Raw genomic sequence first — 18,961 nt, forward strand, 5'->3', positions numbered from 1 at the left:
TTAACTTCTGAACGTTCAGGAACGATATTGAATTAAGACAGGTTTGTCTAAATTTATGTGACCCGTTTAGTTACACATTCTTTTACTAACTTTTACTGGTAATAACACAACAGTAATTTACAAATGTTTTTCAAGGTCAGTGAACGTATCTAAATCTAATATATATATTGAGACGCCCGCTAAACCCGCTGGGCAGAACAGGTAATAGGATTGTGGAAATGACTAAGGGTTGAAGTCAGTTTCTGCTTCTAACTGTCATTTATTGTAATTTCCCAATTCTTTCACGGCTGAAGGCCTCCAACAAGAAATCTTAACAAGATAAAAATCCGCTTAAGATAGCAATAAAATAACTAAAAAAAAAACAACGTACGCAAAGTGCAATGCAAATGGCGGAGGGCCACAACTAATTTCCAAACTTTTAGAATATAATACCATAGACCTTTAAAGGCAGGAGGCCAACAAGAAATCTTTAAAAAAAGTCCAAACAATCAGTTAAGACAGCAATAAAATAATTAAAAACCCAAAAGGCAACATATATAAGGTGCAATACAAACGGCTGAGGGCCACAATTAAATTTCAAAACTTCAGAATATATTACCGTAGACCTTTAAAGGCAAAAGGTCAGCATGTTTAACAACAAGAAATCTTAAAAATCAACAAGATAAAAATCCAATTAAGATAGCAATAAAATAATTTAAAGAAACAACATATGCAAGGTGCAATACCAGTGGCTGACGGTCACAATTAAACTTCAAAATTTCAAAATACATTGCCATAATCTTAAAGACCGCAGTGTTTAAGCTTGAAGGTTAAATTTAAAAATTAATTTCGCAAAATTTTAAGAAACAAACAATAACCACAAGCCTGAAATTTTAAATAGCTGACAAGAGATAATTAAACACCGGTGGCACTCAGAAGGCCTCCAGGGAGATCGGTCTGCCCTTGTTCTCGTAGGTGAGACAGGTGGTGAGCCCTACTATACTTGATCTACATCTACATCTACATCTACATCCATACTCCGCAAGCCACCTGACGGTGTGTGGCGGTGGGTATTTTGAGTACCTCTATCGGTTCTCCCTTCTATTCCAGTCTCGTATTATTCGTGGAAAGAAAGATTGTCGGTATGCCTCTGTGTGGGCTCTAATCTCTCTGATTTTATCCTCATGGTCTCTTCGCGAGATATACGTACGAGGGAGCAATATACTGCTTGACTCCTCGGTGAAGGTATGTTCTCTAAACTTCAACAAAATCCCGTACCGAGCTACTGAGCGTCTCTCTTGCAGGGTCTTCCACTGGAGTTTATCTATCATCTCTGTAACGCTTTCGCTATTACTAAATGATGCTGTAACGAAGCGCGCTGCTGTCCGTTGTATCTTCTCTATCTCTTCTGTCAACCCAATCTGGTACAGATCCCACACCAGTGAGCAGTATTCAAGCAGTGGGCGGACAAGTGTACTGTAACCTACTTCCTTTATTTTCGGACTGCATTTCCTTGGGATTTTTCCAATGAATTTCAGTCTGGCATCTGCTTTACCGACGATTAGTTTTATATGCTCATTATATTTTAAATCACTCCTAATGCGTACTCCCAGATAATTTATGGAATTAACTGCTTCCAGATGCTGACCTGATATATTGTAGCTAAATGATAAGGAATATTTCGATCTATGTATTCGCAACAGATTACACTTGTCTACATTGAGATTCAATTGCCATGCGCTGCACCATCCGTCAATTCGCTGCAGATCCTCCTGCATTTCAGTACAATATTCCATTGTTACAACCTCTCGATATACTACAGCATCATCCACAATAAGCGTCAGTGAACTTCTCATGTTATCGACAAGGTCATTTATATATATTGTGAATAGCTACTGTCCTACGACACTCCCCTGCGGCACACCTGAAATCACTCTTACTTCGGAAGACTTGCTGCATTCTTTTATCTAGGAACTCTCCGATCCAATCACACAATTGGCCTGAACCCAACCAGGGGACAGCCACGGACCAACCGACAGACGACCAGCTTGCCACTAGTCAGTACATGAGAATTCAAACAGAAAATCTCGCCAACAGCGAACCACCGAAACTAACCATACAATATGAATGGATGTTACTTGGATACTTGAAACCACTACTCAACTCTGACGTCCTGGGCGGTGAACCACGAAGCTCGTAGTGATGGGACAGCTCCAGACACTCTCCGACACTACGCAGGGACCGGCAGTGGACCCAGCCTACTGCACCGCGCGGAGATAACTTCCCTGGTCCACAGCAACCGACCGACTGCCCGTTGGCCCGTTCACGACTGCTGCTCCGTTGTGACTGCACTGCTGGTGCGTCTCCCACTCACTTCTAGACACACGACGGCGGAAATACTGGTTCGGACCCCACCAAGCAGAGGAAACACGCCCACTGGCTAACCGATATCCCCAAGAAAGGACCGACCCAAGTTCCACAAGATGGTAATTTAAAGGGTCCAGAAAGTCTCAGAGAACGAGTCACACGTCCCCAGATGAGACGACCGACCTCTTAGAGCCAAAAAACCGACAACATTCAAAATAACTTGTCAATCCAAATCACAAACTACACACACATCCTGACAAACACTGAACGAAGACCTGAACGACACTGAACAGTAACTAAGCACACACGAAGCAAATCGGGAGTCGACGCACACACACACAGCCGACTCATAAACGATCGGCGAGCCAAAATGCGTCGCTCGGTTGGACGACTGACCGACGATTCACCAAGACGGTGGCCTGGCTCAAGTGATGCGTGCCGGCAATGGTGGGGCGAGGTATGTCGACGCAGACGTCACTGCTCCAACCCGGCTGCACTACTGCCGCATTGTAACTCCCTGACTGGCAGGTCCGAAGCGCACTCCAGACGCGTTCCAACTGACTGGCAGACCCGAAATCGCAACCAGAACTGGTGACGTGAACTCTCAATCCCCACTAGCGACGCCGAACTGCGACCAATTCCTTACAACAGACAACGAGCGGGAAGTAATAGCAGCCGAGCAAAGATTATATATATGAAATGGAAAAAAGAACACATTGACACCGGTGTGTCAGACCCACCATACTTGCTCCGGACACTGCGAGAGGGATGTACAAGCAATGATCACACGCACGGCACAGAGGACACACCAGGAACCGCGGTGTTGGCCGTCGAATGGCGCTAGCTGCGCAGCATTTGTGCACCGCCGCCGTCAGTGTCAGCCAGTTTGCCGTGGCATACGGAGCTCCATCGCAGTCTTTAACACTGGTAGCATGCCGCGACAGCGTGGACGTGAACCGTATGTGCAGTTGACGGACTTTGAGCGAGGCCGTATAGTGGGCATGCGGGAGGCCGGGTGGACGTACCGCCGAATTGCTCAACACGTGGGGCGTGAGGTCTCCACAGTACATCGATGTTGTCGCCAGTGGTCGGCAGAAGGTGCACGTGCCCATCGACCTGGGACCGGACCGCAGCGACGCACGGATGCACGCCAAGACCGTAGGATCCTACGCAGTGCCGTAGGGGACCGCACCGCCACTTCCCAGCAAATTAGGGACACTGTTGCTCCTGGGGTATCGGCGAGGACCATTCGCAACCGTCTCCATGAAGCTGGGCTACGGTCCCGCACACCAGTAGGCCGTCTTCCGCTCACGCCCCAACATCGTGCAGCCCGCCTCCAGTGGTGTCGCGACAGGCGTGAATGGAGGGACGAATGGAGCCGTGTCGTCTTCAGCGATGAGAGTCGCTTTTACCTTGGTGCCAATGATGGTCGTATGCGTGTTTGGCGCCGTGCAGGTGAGCGCCACATTCAGGACTGCATACGACCGAGGCACACAGGGCCAACACCCGGATTCATGGTGTGGGGAGTGATCGCCTACACTGGCCGTACACCTCTGGTGATCGTCGAGGGGACACTGAATAGTGCACGGTACATCCAAACCGTCATCGAACCCATCGTTCTACCATTCCTAGACCGGAAAGGGAACTTGCTGTTCCAACAGAAGAATGCACGTCCGCATGTATCCCGTGCCACCCAACGTGCTCCAGAAGGTGTAAGTCAACTACCCTGGCCAGCAAGATCTCCGGATCTGTCCCTCATTGAGCATGTTTGGGACTGGATGAAGCGTCGTCTCACGCGGTCTGCACGTCCAGCACGAACGCTGGTCCAACTGAGGTGCCAGTTGGAAATGGCATGGCAAGCCGTTCGATAGGACTACATCCAGCATCTCTACGATCGTCTCCATGGGAGAATAGCAGCCTGCATTGCTGCGAAAGGTGGATATACACTGTACTAGTGCCGACATTGTGCATGCTCTGTTGCCTGTGTCTATGTGCCTGTGGTTCTGTCAGTGTGATCATGTGATGTATCTGACCCCAGGAATGTGTCAATAAAGTTTCCCCTTCCTGGCACAATGAATTCACGGTGTTCTTATTTCAATTTCCAGGAGTGTATATAGGGTGTTTCAAAAATTACCGGTATATTTGAAACGGCAATAAAAACTAAACGAGCAGTGATAGAAATACACCGTTTGTTGCAATATGCTTGGGACAATAGTACATTTTCAGGCGGACAAACTTTCTAAATTACAGTAGTTACAATTTTCAACAACAGATGGCGTTGCAAGTGATGTGAAAGATATAGAAGACAACGCAGTCTGTGGGTGCGCCATTCTGTACGTCGCCTTTCTGCTGTAAGCGTGTGCTGTTCACAACGTGCAAGTGTGCTGTGGACAATATGGTTTATTCCTTAGAACAGAGGATTTTTGTGGTGTTGGAATTCCACCGCCTAGAACACAGTGTTGTTGCAACAAGACGAAGTTTTCAACGGAGGTTTAATGTAACCAAAGGACCGAAAAGCGATACAATAAAGGATCTGTTTGAAAAATTTCAACGGACTGAGAATGTGACAGATGAACGTGCTGGAAAGGTAGGGCGACCGCGTACATCAACCACACAGGGCAACGCGCAGCTAGTGCAGCAGGTGATCCAACAGCGGCCTCGGGTTTCCGTTCGCCGTGTTGCAGCTGCGGTCCAAATGACACCAACGTCCACGTATCGTCTCATGCGCCAGAGTTTACACCTCTATCCATACAAAATTCAAATGCCGCAACCCCTCAGCGCCGCTAACATTGCTGCACGAGAGACATTCGCTAACGATATAGTGCGGATTGATGACGGCGATATGCATGTGGGCAGCATTTGGTTTACTGACGAAGCTTATTTTTACCTGGACGGCTTCGTCAATAAACAGAACTGGCGCATTTGGGGAACCGAAAAGCCCCATGTTGCAGGCCCATCATCCCTCCATCCTCAAAAAGTACTGGTCTGGGGCGCCATTTCTTCCAAAGGAATCATTGGCCCATTTTTCAAATCCGAAACGTTTACTGCATCACGCTATCTGGACATTCTTCGTGAATTTGTGGCGGTACAAAGTGCCTTAGACGACACTGCGAACACCTCGTGGTTTATGCAAGATGGTGCCCGGCCACATCGCACGGCTGACGTCTTTAATTCCCTGAATGAATATTTCGATGATCGTGTGATTGTTTTGGGCTATCCGAAACATACAGGAGGCGGCGTGGATTTGCCTCCCTATTCGCCAGACATGAACCCCTGTGACTTCTTTCTGTGGGGACACTTGAAAGATCAGGTGTACCGCCAGAATCCAGAAACAATTGAACAGCTGAAGCAGTACATCTCATCTGCATGTGAAGCCATTCCGCCAGACACGTTGTCTAAGGTTTCGGGTAATTTCATTCAGAGACTACGCCATATTATTGCTACGCATGGTGGATATGTGAAAAATATCGTACCATAGAGTTTCCCAGACCGCAGCGCCATCTGTTGTTGACAATCGTAACTACTGTAATTTCGAAAGTTTGTCTGCCTGAAAATGTACTGTTTTCTCAAGCATATTGCAACAAACGGTGTATTTCTATCGCTGCTCGTTTAGTTTGTATTGCCGTTTCAAATGTACCGGTCATTTTTGAAACACACTATATCTTCCGCAATCCACCTAGTAGTCATTTCCTTTTGTATCACCCTGGTTCTCTGAACTCCTGAAGCTAGACGTTGACTGTGGATGTTGGGATATTGTATCACAGGCACTGTCCCTTAGACTGTTCAGAGATGTCACTAAACCTACCCAAAGATGTAAACAATCATGCGTGAGCAGCGCCTATTAGACGGAGGGGCTCCTACAGCCGATTAGTTCCAGTTATTCAACCAGAAAGGAGGTACACGGCGCGTGTTGTCTGTGGTTCAACCATACCTAGACTCTCAATACCACCGTTAGATCGCGTCCGCATTGCTACTTTGTTCCAGGAAGGGCTCCCAACAAGGTAAGGGTCTAGGCGTCTCGGAATGAACGAAAGCGACGTTGTTCTGACATGGAGGAGATACAGAGAGACAGAAACTGTCGATGACATGCCTCACTCAGGCCGCCCAAGGACTACTAATGCAGTGGATGACCGCTACCTGCGTATTATGGCTCAGAGGAAACCCGACAGCAACGACACCATGTTGAATACTGCTTTACTTGCAACCACAGGACGTCATGTCACGACTCAAACTGTGCGCAGTAGGCTGCATCATGCACAACTTTACTCCTGACGTCGATGGCGAGATCCATCGTTGCAACCAAAACACCATGCAGCCCGGTATAAGTGGGCTCTATAACATTCCGAATGGACCGCTCAGAATTGGCATCACGTTCTCTTCACCGATGAGTGTCGCATATGCCTTCATCCAGACGATTGTCGGAGACGTGTTTGGATCCAACCGGGTCGGGCTGAGCTCCTTAGACACACTGTCCAGCGAGTGCAGCAAGGTGGAGGTTGCCTGCTGTTTTGGGGTGGCATTATGTGGGGCCGACGTACGCCGCTGGTGGTCAACGAAGGAGCCGTAACGGCTGTACGATAGATGAATGCCATCCTCCGACCGATAGTGCAACCATATCTGCAACATATTGACGATGGATTCGTCTTCATGGACGACAATTCGCGCCTCCATCGTGCACATCTTGTGAATAACTTCCTTTGGGATATCGAAATTGCCCGACCAGAGTGGTCAGCATGTTTTCCAGACTCGAACCCTATCGATCATGCCTGCGACAGATTGAAAAGGACTGTTTATGTTCGACGTAACCCACCAACCACTCTGAGGGATATACGCCGAATCGGCGTTGAGGAGTGGGACAATATGGACCAACAGTACATTGATGGACTTGTGGATAGTATGTCACGACGAATACAGGCATGCATCAACGCAAGAGGACGTGCTACTGGGTATTAGAGGTACCGGTGTATACAGCAGTCGTGACCACCACCTCTGAAGGTATTGCCGTATGGTGGTACAACATGCAATGTGTGGTTTTCATGAGCAATGTTTATGTTGATCTCTATTCGAATTGTATGTACAGGTTCCGGAACCGAGGTGATGCAAACCTTTTTCAAAGGACCTGAATGAGCACTTGAAAGGAATGGACAGAGTCTTGAAAGGAGTATATAAGATGAACATCAACAAAAGCTGAACGAGGAATTGGAATGTAGTCGTATTAAATCAGGTGATGCTGAGGGAATTAGATCAGGAAATGGGACAATAAAGTAGTGGATGAGTTTTGCTATTTGGAGAGCGAAATAACTGATAATGGTCGTAGTAGTGAGGATATAAAATGTAGACTTTCAATGGCAAGGAAAGCGTTTCCGAAGAAGAGAAATGTGTTAACATCGAGTTTAGATTTAAGTGTCAGCAAATCTTTTCTGAAGTTATTTGTATTTAGTGTAGATATGAATGGAAGTGAAACATAGCCGATTAAAAGTTTAGACAAGAAGAGGATAGAAGCTTTAGAAATATGGTGCTACAGAAGAATGCTGAAGATTAGGTGGGTAGATCAAGTAACAAATAAGGAGGTACTGAAGAGAATTGGGGAGAAGAGGAAATATGTGGCACAACATGAGTAGAAGAAGAGATCGGTTGGTAGGACATGTTCTGAGGCATCAAGGAATCACCAATTTGGTACTGGAGGGCAGCGTGGAGGGTAAAAATCGTAGAGGGAGACCAAGAGATGAATACACTAAGCAGTTTCAGAAAGATGTAGGCTGCACTAGGTACTGGGAGATGAAGAAGCTTGCACAGGATAGAGTAGCATGGAGAGCTGCATCAAACCAGTCTCAAGACTGAAGACCACAACAACAACAACACCTTTAGAATTTGAAAGAGAGTATTCCAATCAACAATGTCAAAAGCTTTCTCTAAGTCTAAAAATGCTAGAAATGTAGGTTTGCCTTTCCCTAATCTTTCTTCTAAGATAAGTTGTAGAGTCAGTATTGCCTCAAGTGTTCCATAGAGGGAGACCAAGAGGTGAATACACTAAGCAGATTCAGAAGGATGTAGGTTGCAGTAGGTACTTAAGGATGAAGAAGCTTGCACAGGATGCAGTGGCATGGAGAGCTGCATGAAACCACAACAACAAATATACATATGGTGATTGTCATTAACATTAAAAATAACCCGGAGTGACATAGATGAAGCAAAGTAACAGGGTTCAAATGGCTCTGAACACTACGTGACTTAACATCGGAGGTCATCCGCCCCCTAGAACTTAGAACTACTTAAACCTAACCAACCTAAGGACATCAAACACATCCATGACCGAGGCAGGATTCGAACCTGCGACCGTAGCAGTCGCGCGGTTCAGAACAGCCCTGTCACCACGGCCGGCTATGAAGCTAAGACAATTAATTTAATTTTTTATAACACATGGGCTCAAAAATGCCTCGAAATATCCGAACAGTGGATCACAAATGTTGAACACCCGACGTACCTCGCCATACGTGCAGCGCTTGAAACTACTGATCTGACGCACCTTAATGTCCCAGCCCATGTAAATATCCCTGTCGCTGTGGCTGTAGGCCCCCGTCGGCGACCTCAGCTCGCCAGGATCGGGGTTCGAGTCTTGGGTCTGGCAGCCAGTCATTTTTTCGTGCCGCGTGGGTTAGCCTCTCGGTCTGGGCGCCTTATCACGGTTCGCGCGGCTTCCCCCGTCAGAGGTTCGAGTCCTCCCTCGGACATTGATGTATATGTATTGTGCTTAGCGTAAGTTAGTTTAAGTTAGAATAAGTAGTGTTTAATTCGAGGGAACGATGACCTCAACAGTTTGATCCCATAGAAGCGTACCACAAATTTTCAAAAAAATCTTTTCGGTGCTTTAGTCATTTATTTACATTCTGTACTCACACAAAATTGATGTCCTACCCAGTCCTACATATGAACGGGAACAGAACTGTGGATCTTGCTGGCTGCGGGAGTAAATCAACAACACGTACTTTTATGAGTGCACAGTTTTGCCACGGTATGTACTGATAAAATTCTCTCGAGCCACCCGGCGCTTCAAGTAGTTTAAAATCCGCGAGCTTTCTGCCTAGTACGTGTCGGTCATAGTTAAGGGGTGACTGTCTTTTTGTCTCCTGCTACCGTCCCTTGTAGAGCCGCGCTCCAACATGTGATACCACTGATGATCACTCCAGCGTCATATGAGTTAATGTTTTTGTTGCGTACCCACTGCGTCCACTTCAGCGTTCAGACCTCCGGGTTCCAAGCAGTGCTTAGCTGCAGGCCGCCATCTTTATTGAGGGTGTTGTCACAAATGTTTGTGTCGATCGCTTCTTTAACTAAGCTATCCCAGAAACTACTAGTCCGTGTAATAACTGATGTGTCTTCGAATGCAGTGCGCTGTTCGTTTTCTAGAGCATGGTCCGCTACTGCTGGTTTCTCAGGATATCGAAGGCGAAAGCATCTCTCGTGTTTTACAGGGCGCTATTCAGTAGTTCTCTTAGTCTGTCCGACATCAAACTGACCATACCTACACGGTATTATATATAGTCTTAGCGTTCTCAGCCCTGCATCATCTTTCGCAGGCCTCGTGAGCTGTCGAATTTTCTTTGGAGTCGTGAAGACCGAATTGATGTAATGTCCCTTTAGGAAAGTGCCAGTCTTTACTGTTACAGAGCCACAGAACAGTAAAAACCAGCAAAAACGACGGAAATAAAAGAAAGGTTCAGGAGTGGAATTTACATTCAACGTGAAAGAATATCAATGATATCATTTGCCTACGACATTGGTTGGTTCAAATGGTTCAAACGGCTCTGAGCACTATGGGACTTAACATCTATGGTCATCAGTCCCCTAGAACTTAGCACTACTTAAACCTAACTAACCTAAGGACATCACACAGCACCCAGCCATCACGAGGCAGAGAAAATCCCTGACCCCGCCGGGAATCGAATCCGGGAACCCGGGCGTGGGAAGCTAGAAGTCTACCGCACGACCACGAGATGCGGGCGACGATATTGGTATCCTGAGTGGAAGTGAAGAAGTGTTGCATGACCTGCTGAATGGAATGAACAGTCTTATGAGAACAGGATATAGATTGAGAGTAAATCGAAGGAAGACCAAAGGTATGAGAAGTCGCAGAAATGTGAACAGCGAGAAACTTAACATCAGGATTGATGGTCACAAAGTAGATTGTTGTTGTGGTCTTCAGTCCTAAGGCTGGTTTGATGCAGTTCTCCATACTACTCTATCCTGTGCTAGCTTCTTCGTCTCCCAGTACCTACTGCAGCCTACATCCTTCTGAATCTGCTTAGTGTATTCATCTCTTGGTCTCCCTCTACGATTCTTACCTTCTACGCTGCCCTCCAATACTAAATTGGTGATCCCTTGATGCCTCAGAACATGTCCTACCAACCGATCCCTTCTTCTGGTCAAGTTGTGCCACAAACTTCTCTTCTCCCCATTCCTATTTAATACTTCCTCATTAGTTATGTGATCTACCCATCTAATCTTCAGCATTCTTCTGTAGCACCGCATTTCAAAAGCTTCTATTCTCTTCTTGTCCAAACTATTTATCGTCCATGTTTCACTTCCATACATGGCTACACTCCATACAAATACTTTCAGTAATGACTACCTGACACTTAAATCTATACTCGACATTAACAAATTTCTCTTCTTCAGAAACGCTTTCCTTGTCATTGAAAGTCTACATTTTATATCCTCTCTAATTCGACCATCATCAGTTATTTTGCTCCCCAAATAGCAAAACTCCTTTACTACTTTAAGTGCCTCATTTCCTAATCTAATTCCCTCAGCATCACCCGACTTAATTCGAATACATTCCATTATCCTCGTTTTGCTTTTGTTGATGTTCATCTTATACCCTCCTTTCAAGACATTGTCCATTCCGTTGAACTGCTGTTCCAGGTCCTTTGCTGTCTCTGACAGAATTACAATGTCATCGGCAAACCTCAAAGTTTTTATTTCTTCTCTATGGATTTTAGTACCTTCTCCGAATTTTTCTTTTGTTTCCTTTACTGCTTGCTCAGTATACAGATATACAATATACATAAAAGGGATATGTGGAAAACACACAAAGTAGATGAAGTTAAGGAATTCAGATACCAAGGCAGTAAAATGACCAGTGACGGACGGAGAAAGGAGGACATCAAAGGCAGACTAGCAATGGCAGAAAAGGCATTCATAAACAAGAGAAGTCAACTAGTATCAAAGATAGGCCTTAACTTGAGGAAGAGGAAGAAATTTCTGAGAACATACATCTGGAGTAGAGCGTTGTATGGTAGTGAAACATGGACTGTGAGAAAACCGGAACAGAAGAAAATCGAAGCATTTTAGATATGGTGCTACAGACGAAGGTTGAAAATTAGGTGGACTGATAAGCTTAGGAATGAAGAGGTTCTGCACAGAATCGGAGAGAAATGTGATAAGGAGAATGGACAGGATGATAGGACATCTGTTAAAACATGAGGGAATGACTTCCGTGGTACTAGAGGGAAAAAACTGTAGAGGAAGACAGAGATTGGAATGCATCCAGCAAATAATTGAGGACGTAGGTCACAAGTGCTATACTAAGGTGAAGAGGTTGGCACAGGAAAGGAATTCGTGGAGGGCCGCATCAAACCAGTCAGAAGACTGATGACGCAAAAAAAGTTGCTATGTCTCCAGAGAATACATCGTTATATATATATATATATATATATATATATATATATATATATATATATATATATATATGAATCTGTGTCTTGTCATGTTCTTAAGCCACTGTGGGTTATTGAATCAGCCTCCATTCCAAGTCTACTTCCAGAAAATTTGGCGGGGAACAATGTCAATGCAGTTAAGGAACTGCTTGGCATCATATCGCCGAAATAAGTGCTATGAAGACATCGCAAGTAGGTGAACTTTCTGACCACGCATAGGCGTCACCAGCACAATTTCAAACACTAAACTTAACTGCTTCAATAACCGTTCCCTTAACACCTAGCGTGCGGCTGACGTAATATTACGGCGCTTGCGGCAAGTAGGAATGTGCGGCGGTCGTAATATAACGTCAGGGCAGTTATGATTTTACCTGCTGTCAAACGTATGTTTACGGGCCCGCAAACGTCTGTGATGTCTACAGACTTCGTAGTTTCTGTTAGATGGCGGAAGCGGTATCGCTGAAAACATTCGTCGTTTTTTAAACCTCAGTTATCGTTTCTTGTTTCCTAGGCGTTAGTCGACGTTCAAGTTCTCTCTGTTTCGTGTATTTTGTGTTGATTTCGTGTTCAAAATGTGCAGTGGAGAGGAGAAACGTCTGGAGAAAACGATTTACAAAGTCCTTAACGAGTCTACAGATGATGAGAACAAAATATCTGATGACGACTCATATTACATGTTTATCGTATTATATTCAAGCATTGTACTTTAAGAAGGATTTTTCTCCAGTTAAATCAGGAAAGGTATCCGACCACGTTTCCAGTGCGTCTGTTGTTGAATTATATATCTCTACATCTTTGAATTTGTACCGCACTGTACAGCGCTCTGAACGCTACATTTGGCTTTTTTCCTTGTGTTTTTAACGTTTCTTTAAATCTGAATGGGCTACAAAGGAAATTTAAACAGAAAGATCATTGTTTGCTTGCCACATGTTTAAATTTGTATCACACTGTGCGACACTACAGACGCTAAATGTTGCTTTGTTCCTGTGTTACGTGTTTCTTTAGATTTAAATGGGCTGTAAAAGAAATTTAAACAGAACGATCACTTGTTTTCTTACCAGATAATGTATTTGAATACCAGAACTCCTTTTGAATTTTTTCTGCGATAATTCCTATAAAATTGAAGTTTCATCTGTAGATTCAGATTTAACACTAGCAGTACCAAAATTTAAAGTAGAAAGTCCAATAAACCTAAAAATGTTCTGAAATTCCAAGTAAATATTTGTACACACGAGTTATTACTTCCAAAAAAGCATATGTTTTAGCCAGTCCACACAGGAAATGGCAGCTGCGTACAAAACCGACACCGTACTTGTTAATTAGCTCTGTCAGTGTTGGACCTTGTTGCAGAAATCGCAAATCCTTAATATAATTTTCTTCTAATTAAAACCTCTGTAGTAAAATTATTGACAAACATTTATTTTTCGTCTTATTTTTGTATGTGTTGGGCTCCAATGTTTCCATGTTGTTGAGAGTCGTATTTCAGTGTTGTTTTCCAAAACATTGTTTTCAGAGCTTTGGTTAATGTGTGGTAGTGGTGTGATGTATCAAGGTTTGTTTTGTGACGAGTCAGTTACATTCGTTACAGCGTAGAGTGGGGAGGAGAAGGAGGGCTACGACTTGAAACTTTTCAGTCACTAAATGTAACATCAAACAGTTTTCAAAGAAACCTTGGTTCACTACAGGTATTAAAGTGGCTTAGAAAGCAAAAGAAAATTTCGTGAGGCAGCAAGATTTAGTAAAGACCCAGTAGTAATTTTACACAAAAAATTATTGTAACCTACTGAGAAAAATCATTAGAAAATAAAAAATGTGAATATTAGAGGTGAAATTAACAACTCGAGCAATAAAATCAAATCAGTATGGAATGTTGTTAGAGGATAGACAGGAAAAGTAACCACTAGGGTAGATAGTATTACTATTAAAGAGAATGAGACCATTTTAACCATTAGTACACAAGTAGAGAATGTATTTAAGAATCATTTCTTAAGTGTAGGTGAAAAAATTGGTGAGAATAGTTCAAAAGAAAAAGCCATGCAGTACATGGAAGAGCCAGTTTTGAGACATCGTAGTCAGATTAATTTTCATCTAACAACCTCTTGTGAAAGAAGGAAAAGATTAAATCTTTGAAAAATAAATGTTCTGTCGGAGCAGGTGACATCTCTAACAAGATATGAAAACAATGTGGTGCAGTTGCAGCTGATGTTGTGAGCCATATCTCTAATGCATCACTGACTTAACTTATTTTCACAGACAGGTTAAATTATGCCTTTGTCAAGCCCCTCTACAAAAAAGGGGACACCACAGATGACAATAATTACGAGCCAATATCCTTGTTCACAACATTTTCAAAAATTGTCCTGAAAGTAATATACTCAAGAGTGGTTGGCCATCTCAGCGCTAATGGGATACTTAGTAAATCACAGTTTGGATTTCTAAAATGCTGTTCCACTGAGACAGCAATATACAGTTCCACTGCTCACATGATAGAGTCTTTAAATAGTAAAATATCACCAAGAATTGAAATATGTTACAGATATTACAATTCTATGGTATAAATGGAAAAGCATATGAGTCGTTTAAGTCATAGCAACAGAACAGGAAGCAAAAAGTTTCTTTATATGGTGTAAGTGATTGAAGGAAGGTTCCCACTTCATCCAACTTGGGGGAAATTACATTAGATGTTCCACAGGCTTCGATCACGGGTCCCCTTCTGTTCATGATGTATGTGGATGACCTTTCTTCTTATCTGAAACAAGAAGCTAAAGTGACACAGTTTGCTGTTGATACATGCATCACTATTAATCCAGTAAAAGAAACTGCAATAGAAAATGATACAAACAAATCTCGTTCGAAAAGTTATTGATTGGTTTTCTGCGAATGGACTTATTTTGAACAGTACATCCAATTTTCTACTGAAAAAATACAGTTCCTTCGATACATATAACACGTCAACAGAGGTCAGTATCCAGGGTAGAGCATACTATTTTTGGATGTACATATAGATGAAAATCTTAACTGGAAAATTCATATTTTGTACCCCCTAAAGCGACTAGGTTCAGCAACTTTTGCAATCAGAATAACTGCTAATGTTGAGGATATAGAAATTATCAAGCTAACATACTTTGCATACTTTCACTCTATGATGTCAAACTGAAGTATTCACTGAGCAAAAGAAAGTGGTTAGAATAATGTGTGGGGTTCATAGCTGCACATCTTGTAGGCTTCTCTTTAAAAGATTAGGAATTCTTACAGCAGGTTCTCAGTACATTTACTCAGTAATTAAAATTGTTCTGAATGACGGTGACCAGTTTAAAAACAACAGTGACATTCATGATTATAAAAGCATAATAAAGAAAGACTTACACTATCCTCTACTTAACCTATCTTTGGCACAGAAAGGGGTAAAATATGCTGCTGTCAAACATTTCGATAAATTACCAGATGAAATAAAATGTTAGACAGACAGCAGTAACAGTTTTAAAAATAAGTTGAAATCATATCTCCTGACAACTCTTTTAATACCATAGATGAGTTCTTGAATAGGAATAAATAAATGTATAGGTGTAATATATGTATATTGTGCCACTTAAGGGCATGGGGTAGGTAACAGAAGTTTTAAGCTTCTTAAGAACCCTTTACTGATGTATGTATTTCTTATGCACTTGGCACATTCCACGTCATAATGGTACCCGCGAGACTCATCAATGGAACACGTAAGTAACTAACTGAAAAACTAACACCACCGCGCAAGCGCCACCTTCCGTGACACTTCGCTCGCGCAAGGATCGAAATTGTGAACTTTATTTTCCATTGCCTCTAATTATGGTCGATGTATCACTATGCATTAATTTTTTATAACTGTTTGTAACTGCTACAATAATTTTGAATTGCCCTGTATTCTCCAGAGTTTTCTACAGCGTACGCTTGTCGTTGTGAGGAGAGGTGTGCGTGGAGGAAGTGTGAAGAACGAGGGTCCGAACCGCCAGACCACAGTGGAGTAACTGTATCGAAATCCCGGCCAAAGCTGCAAAAAGTTGAGGTTTGTTCAACCACTGTAGTAAGTATATTTTACAGTAATCGACCAAGTGGTGCGTTCATAACTCAACTTAATAGCCCCCAGCAGCAGCTGAAGAAGAACTTTTTCGCTGTGAAGGTATTAGCTGTGAAGGTATTCCACACAATTACCACATTTTTATGACTTTTGCGTTTCGCTTTGGAAGTTTTGACTGTTGAATTCCGTTCTTGGAACATAGTTCATACCACTTTATTTGTTGTTTTAATTTGTGTGAGAGGTCTATACGGCATTTCGCCTGGTCTCACTATTCAACACGTTTACTCGCGACGGTAACTTAGTCGTACAACATGGCTCTTACTTCCTAACCAACATATAGCACGCAATTGTAAAAAAAATACAGAAGGAGAATTGACACGTTAATGACCGGACGGAAATTGCACATTTTTGTAAAAAAAAAAAATAAATGAAAAGGATTTGAAGACGGATCTGCCTCTTTGCCCTCCCAACATTGTGACCACACAATCGCGAAGCCTTCCATTTTGCAATTCGCTCGAAGTTGCAGATATGAAAATTCGACCGTTCACTACTTATATTTCGCTTATTTTTTCACATTTAAGTACATCTTATTCCAGTTTCTATGCTTCATTTTAATTCAGTTTTTATTTATATTTATTTACAGGGTGAGTCACCTAACGTTACCGCTGGATATATTCCGTAAACCACATCAAATACTGACGAACCGATTCAACAGACCGAACGTGAGGAGAGGGGCTAGTGTAAATGATTAATACAAACCATACAAAAATGCACTGAAGTATGTTTCTTAACACAAACCTACGTTTTTTTAAAATGGAACCACGTTAGTTTTGTTAGCACATCTGAACATATAAACAAATACGTAATCAGTGTCGTTTGTTGCATTGTAAAATGTTAATTACATCCGGAGATATTGTAACCTAAAGTTGACGCTTGAAACCTCCGACGTTCAGTTGCGTGTTGTATCAAACACGGGCCACGGTCGGCGAGCAGCATCTGCAGGGACATGTTTACGATGACGACCTTGTTTACGAGTGTGGCTGTAGTGCACTGTTGTGGCTTGATATAGCTGTCGCAGTGTCCGCATGTAGCGCTTGCTGCTATTGTTATTCTGCATTCGTCTCCGCACGCAGACCATCTGTAGTACACCGTGTTACCAGACGTCTGTGATAGTGTAGTGTTGTAAGAACTGTGACCATGGTGTATTCGAACTCTGAAAAGGCGAAGATGATACTCATCTATGGCGAGTGTCGACGAAATGCAGCTGAAGCGTGCAGGGTGTATGCAGAGCGGTACCTGGACAGAGAGCATCCAACGTGCCTTACATTGCAAAACATCTACCGCCAACTGTATGCAACAGGTATGGTCGTAGCACGCAAACGGGTCCGTAACAGGCCCGTCACAGGGGAAGCGGGTGCAGTTGGTGTGTTAGCTGCTGTTGCCATGAACCCACACATGAGTACACGGGACATTGCGAGAGCCGGTGGACTGAGTCAAAGTAGTGTCATGCGCATACTGCATCGTCACCGCTTTCACCCGTTTCATATGTCGCTACATCGGCAATTACATGGTGATGACTTTAATCATCGAGTGGAATTCTGTCAATGGGCATTAACAGAGAATGCTTTGCAGTTCTACCTGTTTACCGATGAAGCGGGTTTCACAAACCACAGGGCAGTGAATCTACGGAACATGCATTACTGGTCCGTGGACAATCCTCGCTGGCTCAGACAGGTAGAGCGACAGCGACCGTGGACTGTAAATGTATGGCGCGGAATCATTGGCGACCACCTCATTGGTCCTCACTTCATTGCAGGGGCCCAAACAGCTGCAACAATCATCGCGTTTCTACAGAATGATCTGCCAACTTTGCTCGAAAATGTCCCACTGGAAACGCGTCGACGTATGTGGTATCAGCATGATGGTGCACCTGCACATTCCGCAAATAACACTTGGCTGACCCTTGACAGGATGTTTGACGGGCATTTCATAAGACGTGGTGGACGCATAAATTGGCCAGCCCATTCTCCTGATCTTGCACCTCTGGACTTCTTTCAGTGGGGTACGTGAAAGGAGAATGTGTACCATGATGTGCCTACACCCCAGAGGATATGAAACAAAGTATTGTGGCAGCCTGCGGCGACATTATACCACATGTACTGCTGCGTGTACGACATTCATTACGCTAGAGATTGCAATTGTGTGCAGCAAATGATGGCCACCACATTGAACATCTATTGGCCTCACATGTCGGGACACACTCTATTCCACTCCGTAATTGAAAACGGAAACCACGTGTGTACGTGTACCTCACCCCTCATGGTAATGTACATGTTCGTCAGTGAAAAAGACCAATAAAAAGGTGTTAGCATGTGGACGTAATGTGCTGTTCCAGTCTCTTCTGTACCTAAGGTCCATCACCGTTCCCTTTGGATCCCTAAGTAATTCGGTGCTCTCCGATACACACGATCGAACAGCGGAGGAGTGATACTCAAGCGTCAACTTTAGGTTCCAATATCTCCGGATGTAATTAACATTTTACAATGCAACAAACTGCACTGATTACGTATTTGTTTGTATGTTCAGATGTGCTAACAAAATTAACGGGGTTCCATTTAAAAAAAAGTAGGTTTGTGTTAAAAAACATACTTCCGTGCATTTTTTTATGATTGTATTAACCAATTACACTAGCCCCTCTCCTCACGTTCGGTCTGTGGAATCGATTCGTCAGTATTTGATGTGGTTTACGAAATATATCCTGCGGTAATGTTAGGTGATTCATCCTGTATATATCTATATATATTTTTTATTTATATCATCGAAAAATTCGCTAAATACACTGTCT

Source organism: Schistocerca gregaria, chromosome 8 (assembly GCF_023897955.1).
Source record: "Schistocerca gregaria isolate iqSchGreg1 chromosome 8, iqSchGreg1.2, whole genome shotgun sequence".
NCBI classification, from domain to species: Eukaryota; Metazoa; Arthropoda; class Insecta; order Orthoptera; family Acrididae; genus Schistocerca; species Schistocerca gregaria.